We start from the raw sequence: 13960 nt of genomic DNA on the forward strand, positions 1-13960 counted from the left end.
CACTTTGTTTTGGTACAAGATATAACATGTAGGTCAGTGTTCTTTTCTTTTTTTCAATCTATGGATGTCCATTTGCTCAGCACCGTTTGTTGAAAAGGCTATCTTTAATCCATTGAATCGTTTTTGCTCTTTTGTCAACCATCACTTGAACAGTTATCTTTTAGATATAATATTGTCACATATATCTATTTCTGTGTTCTATATTCTGTTCTACTGATCTGTGTGGCTATCTCTCTGCCAACATCACATTCTCTTGGTTACTGTAACTACTGTGGACCCTAATATTGGGTAGAGTGATTCCTCCCATTTTATTCTCTTTTGTCAGAATTGTTGTAGCTATTAATGGACTTGTCCTTTTCCATATAAATTTTATAATAACTTTGTCTATATCTATAAAAAAACTTGCTGAGATTTAGATAGAAATTACATTGAAATTACATTGACATGTTTAATATCTTCAGTCTTTTCATCCATGGCTCTCGATGCATTTAAATCTTTGATTTCTTTTATCAGAATTTGAGAAGTTTCAGTGTCCAGATCACATCCATGTTTTAAGTTTATACCTAAATATTTCATTGTTTTTGGAGTGATTATAAATGGCTTTTTGGTTTTGATTTTGGATTCCACATGTTCATTGTTAGTTTATAGAAATGCAGTTGACTTCATGTGTTGATCTTATATCTTGCAACCTTGCTAAACACATTCATTAGTTCTAGGTGTTTTTTGTTGATGTCTACATAAACAGTTATGTCATCTGTAAATAGGGATGGTTTTAATACTTCCTATGGAATTTTTGTGTTTTTTATTCATTTCTTGCCTTATTGCAGCATCTGGAATTTCACATATTATGCTGAATAAGAGGGGGGAAAGCAGATATCCTTGCTTTGCTTCTGATCTTAGAAAGCATTCAAGTTTTTGCTGTAGCTATAGATTTTTCAGTTAAGTGCTTTTTATCAAGTTAATGAAATTCCACTATATTTGGTGTGCACATTTTGAGATGCAGTTTTGTATCTTTAAAAAAGGAAAACTAAACAGTGGAAAGTATTTTGTTTTCATGTCCATTTTCTTCTAGGATCAATAATGTAAAGAAAGCTATTGTTGGCAGAATTGTAAGATGATCTCAAGGTTTCCTCTCTCTGAAGAACATACCCTGTATAATCCCTAGGACTGTGGGTAGGATGCAGTGTCACTCATGTGATTATGGGACAGACTCTCATAAGCATCAGGACTGTGGCTTTAAAGTTTTGAGTGGGCCATGTGGCAAGTAATCAAGGTGTCTATAGAAGCTAGGAGTTTTAAGGGCATGGGGACCTCAGATCTATATACAGCTGCAAGGAACTGAATTCTTCTTCAGCCACATGAGCTTAAAAGATGATCCTGGGCTCCAAATGAGAATTCACCATGAAAGTATTTTGATTTCAACCTTGTGAGACTCTGGTTGGAGAACCTTGTAACACTATGATTCTTGCTTGGACTTCCAGCGTACAGAGCTGTGAGCTGCCAAGTTTGTGGTCATTTGTTATATCATCATAGAAACATAATACAAACACATCTTAAATAATTTGGAAAAGTGTTGGAATCAAAGCACATAGTGAATATTCTACTCCAATGAGTTAAGAGGGATTATTCCAAGATTTATTCACTAATTTGTGTTTATCCATAATTTGTGGCTACTGGTTTTATGTTAGATGTTATCTTCAGGCCTGGGCATACTGAGAAGAATGAGCCATGGTTTTCCCTTGCTGTTGAGGAGCTCATGGCCCAGAGTGTCCTCCTAGATCTCTCAGTATATGTAGTTCCTCCAACAATTATCCCATTACGTTTGCATTCAACAATCAGACTCAAATCCGGGTAAAGAGTAAGCCATCTGCAATTATTGGGTAAGTCCCTTACTCTTTTTGAGTTGGAGTTTTCCATCAGTTCAGTGATATGCTTCTTTGTGAGTAAGTGAGGATCAAATGGCGTTTAGGATACCTCATTATTTTAATCAGAGGTAATGATTACCTCTCTTCAGTGTAGCTTCTTTTCTTTTCTTCCTGTCTGCATTCCACCCACAATTCTCCATGGCCATCTACTGTGTGTTTGTGAAGATACCCCAGTGGACCCATTCAAGGATGCATTTGACTCTGTATATTTATAGCCTAAGGTAGCATACAGGGAGGACGCTACCTATTGCTCAAGTAAGATAGAACTGTGATGCTGGGATTCTGAGGGGACCAGGAAAGAGCTTGGGGTCAGGCCTGATTTGGCCTGATTGAAATCTTCCATTATCAACAGGTATCTCCTGCAGAGCTACTCCAGTATTCTGAGGACTCAGAATAAAAGATGCCTCTTTTTTTCATTTTTCCTCCTTAGAATTGACTCAGCTGATCCTCACATCATAGGCAAGAAGTCTATTTGAAAATATTGCCCTGATTTGTTGAATGGGAATGGGTAGATCTTGGTAATATAGAAGTGGTCAAGGGGCATAGACAAACGCTTCTGATTTTGTAGGGCTTGCCAACTCGTTCTGAGTGCTTCAGAATCAATAATAACAATAATAAAAGTAGAAAATGCTAGACAAGCAAGCTGCCAAACTGGGCTTCAAAACCCATAGGAACTTTATGAGGGAGCAAGTTGAAATGAGCAACATTCAGGCACATTGTGGGGCAGGGTAGAGGTGCCAGGAATGGCTGATGACAGCTGTGGAGTCACTAACACTCAGGCACTCCCTGGTGAACCTGGATTATAATCAGCATAAATCTAAGTGACTGTCAAGGGCAAAGAAACCATGCTAGGAAGTGTGGCCTGTCTTAAGATCCTTTTGGCTGACAGTAGTTGCCACCATAACTGCCACCAGAGGGCCCCTCCCTGCTTTATTACTATCCTTTGGAGGTGATGCTCTCCCAGCAACTAATTTTTCCATGGGAGCAGAAGTACTTTCTACCGAGACCTTCTTTTGATGCAATTTAAATTAAAAAAAAAAAATATTGAAGAAGTATAGTTGATTTACAATGTTATGCTAATTTCTAATGTATAGTAGTGATTCAGTTATACATATATGTGTGTGTGTGTATATATATATATATCCTTTTTTATATTCTTTTCCATTATGATTTATCACAAGACACCGAATATAGTTTTCTGTGCTATACAGAAGGACCTTGTTGTTTATCCATCCTATATATAATTGTTTGCATCTGCTAATCCCAAACTCCAAGTACTTCACTTTCCTACTTCATCTCCCCCTTAGCAACCACAAGTCTATTCTCTGTGTCTGTGACTCTCTTTCTGTTTCATAGATATGGTTGCTATTTTTAAAGCTTACACTCTTTTTACATTAATGATTCATAGTTGTATCAAAAAGTACAAAGAAGACTATTATAGATCACCTGAAATCTAACCTCAGAAACAATCATGTCATGTATATTTTGATGCCCTTCCTTCTTCTTTTTTCCTATGAATATTCATTTAGAAACCCACGTATGATTGGGATGGTATTGTGTTTATCATTTACTAACCTGCTTTTCTCAGGTTTCATTAATATCTTTCTTCTCTGTTAAATGTTTCTAATCTATGACCAACATCTCAACAACTGATGCCTGCAATGTATTATCTGATTTCTTTGTAACACCTATACACACACACAGACACACAAGTTATTTAATTTCTTTGGAAGGTGAGGGTATGTCTGTGTATGTTGGTATAAGTACTTGTGTTTATATGTTTCTCTCTATATATGAACATATATATGCATAATTTTTATTCTGAGTTTTATAAACAACAGTATGATGAACACATTTATTATATCTTTAGAATAAATTCCTAGAGGGAAGTCACTGGGTCAAATGCTGATTCTTGGGTTGTGCAGAATTTAAAGGAATTTAAGAGTTTGGGGGGGAACTTCCTTGGCAATCTAGTAGTTAAGACTCTGCACTTCCAATGCAAAGAATTTAGGCTCAATCCCTAGTTTGAAAACTAAAATTCCACATGCAGTGTGGTGTGACCAAATAAACATTTTTCTCATATGCTAAAAAAAAAACTTTCCACAAAAATTGAAAAATTCTTACATGTCACCATTTGACAATAAGTTGTAAAATTCGAATGCTCTCATTCTCTCCAATACAGTAGCCACTAGACATATGGATATTTAAATTTAAATTTTTTTATTAGTTAAGACTAAAAAACAAAAAAAAAACAGTTCTTCAGTTGTACCAGTCATATTTCCAGTGCTCTATAGCCACATATGGGCTTCACTGGTGGCTCAGAGAGTAAATAATCTGCCTACAATGTGGGAGACCTGGGTTCGATCCCTGGGTTGAGAAGATTCCCTGGAGAAGGGAAAGGCTACCCACTCTAGTATTCTGGCCTGGAGATTTCCGTGGACTGTATAGTCCATGGGGTCACAAAGAGTTGGACAGGACTGAGTGACTTTCACTTTCATAGCCACACATAATTAATGGCATGCATATTGGAAAGTGCAAATTAGGGCCTTGCCTCATCACAAAGAGTTTTATGGGACCATGCTGCTCTGATATCTTCATGAGTTCCTTTATAATTGTGATTGGAGTTTAGTATATTTTGTAGGTAATTAATTTGGCTTGATATAGATTTCAGAGTAAAAAATTTCACTGTTCCATTGAAGATGGAAAATGTTGTCTTTCTGAAAACGTAAAAACATGGAAATTCAACCCTTTGTCTTGCTTCCTCATGCTCTAATAGGCTGAAAAATAAGAGCTGGTGTTAAGACTAACATCACTATTGGTGATAATGTGCTTTCTGTGTGGCAAGTGTGTAATTATTTTAAGTCAGGTATTCTTCACAAGGATTCTGGGAGGTGCAACTGTCACCCACATTTTACAGAGAAAGAAACTGATGTACATGGAACTCAAGTACTTTTTCCAGGGTCAGTACATGCCTGGTTCCTGACTGGGACCTAAGCCCCCAGCTTCAGAGTCCACACACTTAGCTACTCTTTGTACTGCTTCTCGGGTGACACTAGTGGCAAACAACTCGCCTGGCACTGCAGGGGACATAAGTGATGTGGGTTCAATCCCTAGGTTGGGAAGATCCCCTGGAAGAGGGCATGGCAACTCACTCCAGTACCTTTGCCTGGAAAATTCCATGGACAGAGGAGCCTGGCGGGCTACAGTCTATGGAGTCACAAAGATTCGGACATGACTGAAGTGACTTAGCATGCACACACTGCTCCTCGAGAACCTAAGACTCTTAGGGAAAACACTGGCTCTTTCGCAGAGCTGTGCACACATAAAGTAAAAATGTCTCCCAGTTGCTCGAAAAGTAGCTACACCAGACATACACAGAAGTAGATCCACAGCCTTTTTCTAAGGGAGATTCCCCTGAAGAAGTTCGGCCTGGGATGATGAATGCTCAGGGGCCTTCCAGAGAAACTGTTACTCATCCATACTCTGACTCAGAATCTGTTCAGTCAGAATGGATGTATTTTACACATTTATTCTCCATCCGTCCTTTACTATGGAGTGAGATTTTGTTAATAAGCTTTGAGAAAGGAGGGGGAAAGGAGGAGTTTAAAGTGCTGTCAAAATCAAAGAGCTGAAGCCCAAACAGCCTCGCTTGATGGGGTATTTGTTTGCAGCTGAAGGATCAGAGGTGACACATTTAGGCAGAGAGAAGTTTAAACTTCAGTGAGGAGAAAACAAGTCCCAAATGCAATCTTGAGGGTAGCCAGGTCCAAGCAGAAAACAGTCTGGGGATTTTCAGTTTCAACCTTTTCCAAAAGGTGTCACTCTAAGGCAGCAGTGGGGAGGTGAGAGGGAGGCAGAGATAGAAATATAAGATAAGAGTAATTGGAAAAATAAGATTAGTAGTCCTTGTTCTAACAGATCCTTCAACCCACAGCATCAGTGCCTCAGAAGTTGTTGCTGTTGAGGAGAGTGGGTTTCAGCGTTTATCTTTACCTCCTCATCTTAGCATGACCTTCTCTGTACCCAGGGCAGAGCTGGGCCAAGTCCCAGCTATTCCCCCAGGACCAATTCACATTCCAGATTTGCTGTAACTTGGGATATGGGCATTTCACTGGCTCTGTGTTTTGGTGCAAACTGAAATGACCATCCTCTTGCGCTTGGGATGCAGTGAGGACGGAAAACTAGGATGGATGGTGAGGGGGGACGGCAGAAGAGCCTGTGTAATTTTAACACATGGTTTTAAAAGCAGTTTAAAAATTCCAAATCATTAACACAAGATAGACACTAAATCAATGCTGACATATAATTTAAGGGAAAAATTGTTTTATCAAAATATTTGAAGATCAGTTCCTGCCAAGTGAGCCTCTTGAAAAGCACTGGATGTTGCCACGTGTCAGAAGAGAGACACAGAGCGGGCAGTTGGGCTCTTGGCAGATAACTGAGAGAGAATCTGGTTTTCAAATATTTAGTTAAACAACACAAATGTATGTGTAAGTTTAAGTCGACACATGTTAATGATTTAAGGTCTTAAACAGGTTTCTTATTTTATTGTTTTAAAGCTCCAATATTCACTTTAAAATTCCGACCATTTCTCCAGAACTGGGTGTTTAAGCATTAGACTCTAGAAATTCATTTGATAGCTTCACTATTCTTAAAGTGTACAGAGTTATGAATTATTCAAATACAGCTGAATAGTCCTGGTAACTTAACCATTTTATAAGAGACTTTTCGTAATCTGTCACATAGAATAACTAATAAAATCAGAACTGACACACAAACAGTTAGGGATTTTTGTTTTGTTTTGTTTAATTGGTGAGACCAAGAAGTCATCTAATTTGAAGAAACCTTTAATTATTCTAGATATGTAACACCAAAGCAATGTATATTTTAAAATGTAATCTTAGCTTTCTAGATAGAGCATCAGAATGCCAATCTTGCCCTATGTGGGGACCTTTTAGGAAATTTTTAAAACTGGAACATGTTAAATGTTTATAGAAGATTTCTGATGTTGCTGTGATTTCTCTTTTTTCATCACAGATGGCCTTTTAGGAACAAAACAGCCTCTCTAAACTCCACGCCCCCACCCAGGAAATATTATTGTCTGGTGAATTACCAATAGATGAGCTTCCAAAATAAGCAAATGCTGTGTTGAATTGAGACACACTGGTTGCTCTCCTGCTGGATTTTTCAAAAGCATTTATTAGCTCATAATCATTGTGATTCTTCCAGTAGCAGTTCCCCAATGAACAGGACCATGGGGCCCTGCAGCCTGGGCTTCCCAGCTTGTATTTCCTCCCTCCTCTTTAGCAGACCACTCCCTTACCTACCTGGTTTTGGAGACCAGTCATGGGGCCTAGGACAAGATTGGCTTTTAACTGTTGCTCATCACTCAGTTCTTTTCTATATTAGTTTTTTCTTTCATCACTATTGTAATTAAATTTGTTTCATTCAGGGTTGCCCGCCAAACCAGACAGCTTCTGAGGGTGAGCATGTTGTGTCTAGCTGAGTGCCTTGCACGCAGGAGATACCCAGGGAGACGAGGTGGTGCAATGGTAGAAGGGCTGCATGTCTCCCAGGTCCCAGCAGAGTGAGTGGAATGCAGAGCGGGATTAAAAGCTGCTTGCTTCTACCCCAGCTCAAGGCCTGGGGTAGCTTTTTTATCAGGCCATCTCGAAACTCTTGGGTTCCTGGGTGCTCTTGATGGCTTCCAGGTGGCCGTGAGCATAGAGTTCCTTCCATTCAGGGGCTGAGTATCCAAGCCCTCTTGTCTCCATAGCAAAGAGAAGGTGCTTGAGGCAAACAGAGAGCAAGAACTTGAAGGGCGTTTGGTGAGGATGGCAAGGGGACCGTTGATTTATGGGGTAGGAAAGTATCAAGTTCGGACTTACACTTCATCCATCATTGCACTAAGAGGGTCAGAGGAGGGTGTTTCAGAATCACATCTTTGCACTCCCTTTCCTCTCATTCCTCAGGTATTTATTGAGTGTGGACACTGGTTCCATGTCAGGAGCTGAAGGGCCTTCCAGAGAGAATGGAGACGTGGTCCTTGCCCTCTGAGGATTACAATCCAGTTGTAGCAACAAAGCACACACATGAAAGGGTTGTGCAGAAACGTGAAATGGTGTTTGATGAGGTGGTAGAAAGTCAGGTGCTGAAGGTAACAACCGAAGGCACTTGGGTGAAAGTAATGCTACCAACAGCCCAGCCTTGGGACAGTAGTAACTGTCATGGCCTGGACACTTGCAGAATGTCTAACAGAGAGGGCTGGATGCTTGAGGTGTATTGTCTCCCTTTGTGCTTGTGCCAACCCTGTGTGGTGACTTCTGTTTCCTCCCCCTATTTTATAGAGGAGGACCTGCGGGCTGAAAGGTCAGTAATGTTCAGGCTTCCCAGTATAGGTTGCAGTTTGCTATCACGTCAGAATCACCTGCTTTTTTAATAAAGTACTAATGCCAGACTCCTACCCTCAGATGTTTTCATTTAATTGGTAGGAGTGTGACTATGGCATCAGGATTTTAATAGTATTTCTAAAGGGTTCAAATGTGCAGCAGAGTTCAGGAAGCATTGGGTTTAGATTGTCCTAAGGTCACAGAGGTTGTATTGATGGAACCCAAACTTGATCAGGTCTGCCTGTTTTCAGAGCTCCAGATTTATATCACTGAACCTATGAAGGAGGCCAGAGCTCTGTGGCAGAGCCTTAAAGGGGAGGGAATTTCAGTAATTGAAGCAGTCACTATAGGGTAGTCTGGGCCTGCCAGGTGGCACCAGTGGTAAAGAACCTGCCTGCCAGTGCAGGAGACTTAAGAGATATGGGCTCGATCCCTGGATCAGGAAGATCCCCTGGAGGAGGGCACGGCAACCCACTCCAGTATTCTTGCCTGGAGAATCCCCTGGACAGGGGAGCCTGGCAGGCTGTGGTCCATAGGGTCGCAAAGAATTGGCCACAATGGAAGCAACTTAGCACAGCACAGCACTATAAGGTAGTCCAGGGGTGTGTGTGCATGTGTGTGTGTGTGCTAATGTTGTTGCTGAAGATAGGTGACAGCAAGCACAGAATCTTGAATTCAGTAATAAGCAAACATAAAATGGGTTGAATACTTAAATTGGCCCTGTATTGGCCATGCTTCTATGGCACCAAGTACTTGGGCATTGTTCTTAGTGCATCATACACATTAACCCATTGAATCTTCACCAAACTCCTTTTAGCTGAGTTCCCACATCACAGGGAAGCTGGGTTCAGAAAGGTTTTATAACTGACTCAGAAGGACACAGATAGTAAGTGGTAGGCTAGCTCCTCAGTTCTGTTTGTAACCACTGTGCTGTGCTGTCTCTTCTGTTAAGCATGTCCTGTGTATTTTCATATTTGCTAGTCCCCACGCTAAGAGCTTTACTTTCATTGCTTCACTTAATACCTGAAGTAATTCTAGTGAGACATACTATTGTTACAGATGAAGAAACTCAGACACTTTCCCAAGGCTCTATAATAAATGGTAAGACAAGTGTTATTAGTGCAGTCTGGTTTCTTAATCCATAATTTTAACCATTCTCCATATATAAAATATTTTAATTATGTATAAATACATAGCTATATATTTACATATATTAAATATCTATTTCTATGTATTTTATATAAAAATATTCAAAATATTTTAAAATAGTTAAAACTGAAAAAATTCAAATTAAATTTTAAGCAAAATGCTGTATAGAAGACAAAGTAGAAAAACTCCCTTTGAGTGTGAGACGGTGGATGGAGCTCTCTGCTGATTCACACCCCTCCTCCCACTCCACTGATCTGTTTATTAGCCCCCAGATGCCTCTTTGGAACTCATGGTGGTCTAGGGAACAGAGTTTGAAGACCACAACTGTGGGTAATCAGGAGCCCCTTGAGATGTTGGAACCAGACCAGTGATACTTTTGATGAAATATTGATGGTTTAGGCATATTTTCCTGGAAGTAGGGAGGCAAGTTGTAAGAATAAATCCCACGAGACATCTTGGCTCACCCAGTTCAAAGTCACATCCAAAGACACAAAGTCAAAACAGCTGAAAAAAATCAAAAGGAAAGTCTAACCTTCAATCTGTGTCTTTGGAAAACATTGAAGGGACCCCAGGAATAACACCTAGCAACTTTTTCCCCTTCCTCTTTTCTCTTCCTTCTCAGTCATCTTATTCTGCCCTTAAAACAAAACCAAACCTATGTGTGCCCAGTCTCCAGGCTCATCACTCCTCTTTCCTCTGTCACGCCTATCTCCTACTGTTCATCACACAGACGGTCACAGCCTGCCCTTCAAAGTCCTGTGCCTTTGCACTCAGTTTTGTTGGTTCACTCTACTACCTGTTTCCTAAATTTCAGGCACAGTCCTGGCTGAGAGAGAACTCTGACAGCGAAGAAGCTGATCAGGCAAAGCCAAGTTCTTATTTAGGGTTGGGGTAGGAACAAAGGCTGGGAACACACATGTGCACACACACACACACACACACACTTATTTTCAATCTTGTCAGAAATGTGGGAGGGGAAGGGATTCAAGCTGGAAGCATAAAAAGTAGTGATAGAAAAAGATGATGCTTCAGGAAGTGTTTCCAAAATAGACTTGATGATGAAGAAAAAACAAAGGGGAAAGAGAGGGAAGACACAAATGTGGTTCTTAAACATGAGTCACTGAGAAAAGCTCAGGACACTGGACTAAAGTGTCACCAATGTGTTAGGGAATGGCAGGTATGGAGAGCTGGGGTAGGTGGTAGGGATCTCGTTTAGATAGGTGTGCATGGATCATCCTGAATTCAAAGTGATACTGTGGCATCTAAATGGAAGTAATTACCAAGTGGTTCAGTGTATGTGAAAGATGTTAAGTGAATAAAAGGAGATAAAGTTTGGAAAAGTATTAGAATAGTGGTGAGAGCTATGGAGACAAACCTCAGTCCTCCTCTGAGAAGCCATGTGGATGAGGAAAATGTCTCTGGGATAGAGTCATGAGGGGAAAGGTCCAGTTATGGATGCAGGAAGGTGAAGAGTATGCAAAACAAACAGGGGAAATAAGTTCTCAATCTAAGGAGAGCTTCTGAGAACCCAAGGGAAAGGTTGGCTTATAGGTGAATGGGGAATGGATACAGTCCCACTCACCCATTACACTGTGTTTCACAGAGGCTATCTAATAAGAAGGGGGGCTTTTTAATTTTATATATATATCAGATCAGTCACTCAGTCGTGTCTGACTCTTTGCGACCCCATGAATCGCAGCACGCCAGGCCTCCCTGTCTATCACCAACTCCAGGAGTTCACTCAGACTCACATCCATCGAGTCAGTGATGCCATCCAGCCATCTCATCCTCTGTCATCCCCTTCTCCTCTTGCCCCCAATCCCTCCCAGCATCAGAGTCTTTTCCAATGAGTCAACTCTTCGCATGAGCTGGCCAAAGTACTGGAGTTTCAGCTTTAGCATCATTCCTTCCAAAGAAATCCCAGGGCTGATCTCCTTCAGAATGGACTGGTTGGATCTCCTTGCAATCCAAGGGACTCTCAAGAGTCTTCTCCTACACCACAGTTCAAAAGCATCAATTCTTCAGCGCTCAGCCTTCTTCACAGTCCAACTCTCACATCCATACATGACCACAGGAAAAACCATAGCCTTGACTAGATGGACCTTTGTTGGCAAAGTAATGTCTCTGCTTTTGAATATGCTATCTAGGTTGGTCATAACTTTCCTTCCAAGGAGTAAGTGTCTTTGAATTTCATGGCTGCAGTCACCATCTGCAGTGATTTTGGAGCCTAGAAAAATAAAGTCTGACACTATTTCCACTGTTTCCCCATCTATTTGCCATGAAGTGATGGGACCAGATGCCATGATCTTCGTTTTCTGAATGTTGAGCTTTAAGCCAAGTTTTTCACTCTCCAGTTTCACTTTCATCAAGAGGCTTTTGAGTTCCTCTTCACTTTCTGCCATAAGGGTGGTGTCATCTGCATATCTGAGGTTATTTAAAACAGTTTACAAAATTATACATACATCTCAACTATATGTAATATGTAAAAGAGTAAGAGAGAGATGGAGAAATTAAAATGTTCAGAGTGTTTATCTCCATGTGGTGGTATTTTGGGTAATCTTAGCTAAAGAGAATATCATTATTCTTATATAAAAAATTTTTTTAAATTTTCCTGTCTTTTGGATTCCATATGAGTATACCTTATTTTAAGAGAAAGTGTTATTTTATTGATATTAATTAGAAGAATAAATGATATACAGGCTATGTCATCCGATGTAATGCCCTCAAACATCTAATAGGAATAAACAACATAATTTCCTGTTTCTGGGTAAAGAACCCAAAGCCAAAAGAGATAAAGAAACTTGTGTCAGTCATATAGTAAGTTATGGAGACATGTTTCAAATCTGATCATTTTTAAGGCACAAGTTTCATAGACATAGCCAGCTAAAATATTACTTCCAGTGAGAAGAAGTTGGGGAACCATTCAGCTGTGCAAACTACACATTAAGAAAAGACATATGGCAAGAAGGAGGGTATCGGTGGCCTGCAAGTGTTGGGAGAACAAGAATAAAAAGTACAACCTCTTAATGAGAGGGACCTGGTGGTAGGGAGATGGAAGCAGGTATTATAGGCACTTGATAAGGAGTGTAACAGTTCATCAGTCAAGACAGTCCAAGTCACACTGGAGGTGACAGCCTCTCATCTCATGTTGTAACACAGTGAAGGTGCTGCCTTGCTTATGTGGTATGGTTTGGCCTTTAGCTTCATTGTGATCACTCAGGGACTCAGGCTGAAGGAGACATCATCTGAAACATGGTTCTGAAGTCATTATGGCCAGGAAAAGGGAAGGTTGTGGTTGATTGCTAGTTCTTAAATGCTTCTGCTTGGAAATGACAATGATCTAAGGTGTAATTGTTAAAGCTGGTTTAATATAAAACTAGTTAGTATCTGCCATACGCAGTCACATGGAAGGTGAACTAAGAGCTTGGAAACCCACAAAGTAGCATTCTGTGTCTGTGGATTGCGAGCGGGCCAGCTCAACTAAGAAGAGATTCAGCAGGTGAGAATCCTGGACACCCTCCCTCTTCTCTGACATTGATAATACATTTGGAATTTTTTTTTAAAAAGTTGCAAAAGGAAAGGGAGTCGTGAGGACACAGACTATCCCAAGTAGAGGATCAGGCAGACTGTATCTGAGCTGATGCTTGGAATGACCATAATATTGATCTTTTAAAAAGCAGCACTGCTATTGAATCTATAAAAAATAGGGTAAAACAGACAAAAACACTTCTGCTGCAGCCTCATCAAGTATTGTTTTGTAGAAAGGCTTCTAGTTATATTTATGATATTCGATGAACTTATATGAGAAACTAACAAGTTTGCTTTTTAATATTTAAATTTCGTTTGTTAAAGAATAATGCTATTTATCCCTGTGTAGTTCTGTGACTTTCATAGGTTATGCTCTATATTCCTTGCTTTTAAAACTGTTTTTGGTTTGGGCTTTTATTTATATTACCTGGTCATCAAGTTTCCTCTTTTTATCAGGGCAAAATGGAGGGTTTTCTGAATTTTAAAAGCCTGTAATTTACCTTGGATGTGAACTATCGTGCTTATTCTGAATAAATTCCATGTAAAACTGCAGAAATGGTGTAGAAAGTCTTTAGGAATTGGAACTTAACATGTCATTGACACGTTTTGAAGGGCGTTCTGTTGACTTTAGTGATAGATGATCCCATTCTGCCAAGTTCAGCTGGAAGGGGTGACTTAGAAATCCAAACATCAACTCTGGAGTCTAGAAACTTCCTGAAACCATGGTTTTAAGTTCTCAGGGTGGATGCAGCCTGTATCTGTGCAAGGGATGGCATTCCACGGAAGGCTCTGGAAAAGAACCATTAAACACCAGCCTTCTTTGTTGTGTGTTGGCTTTTAAAAGTCTCCAGTGGTTCGGGAAGGATAAGGCCTTGCCTTGGGGCTCCCTGGTCCAATTTTTTGGGACCTGGCTGAAAACCCTGGATATTTGATAGTCTGGCTTATTTCTATGGTGTATTAGCACCCTAT

General features: G+C 40.2%; 1 protein-coding gene across 10 annotated transcripts in view; it reads left to right on the forward strand.

Annotated features, from left to right (window-relative positions):
* ERC2 (ELKS/RAB6-interacting/CAST family member 2) overlaps positions 1 to 13960 on the forward strand; it is a 993593-nt gene that overhangs the window by 589023 nt on the left and 390610 nt on the right. The gene's annotated exons all lie outside the window — the stretch shown is intronic.

Source organism: Bos javanicus, chromosome 22 (assembly GCF_032452875.1).
Source record: "Bos javanicus breed banteng chromosome 22, ARS-OSU_banteng_1.0, whole genome shotgun sequence".
NCBI lineage: Eukaryota > Metazoa > Chordata > Mammalia > Artiodactyla > Bovidae > Bos > Bos javanicus.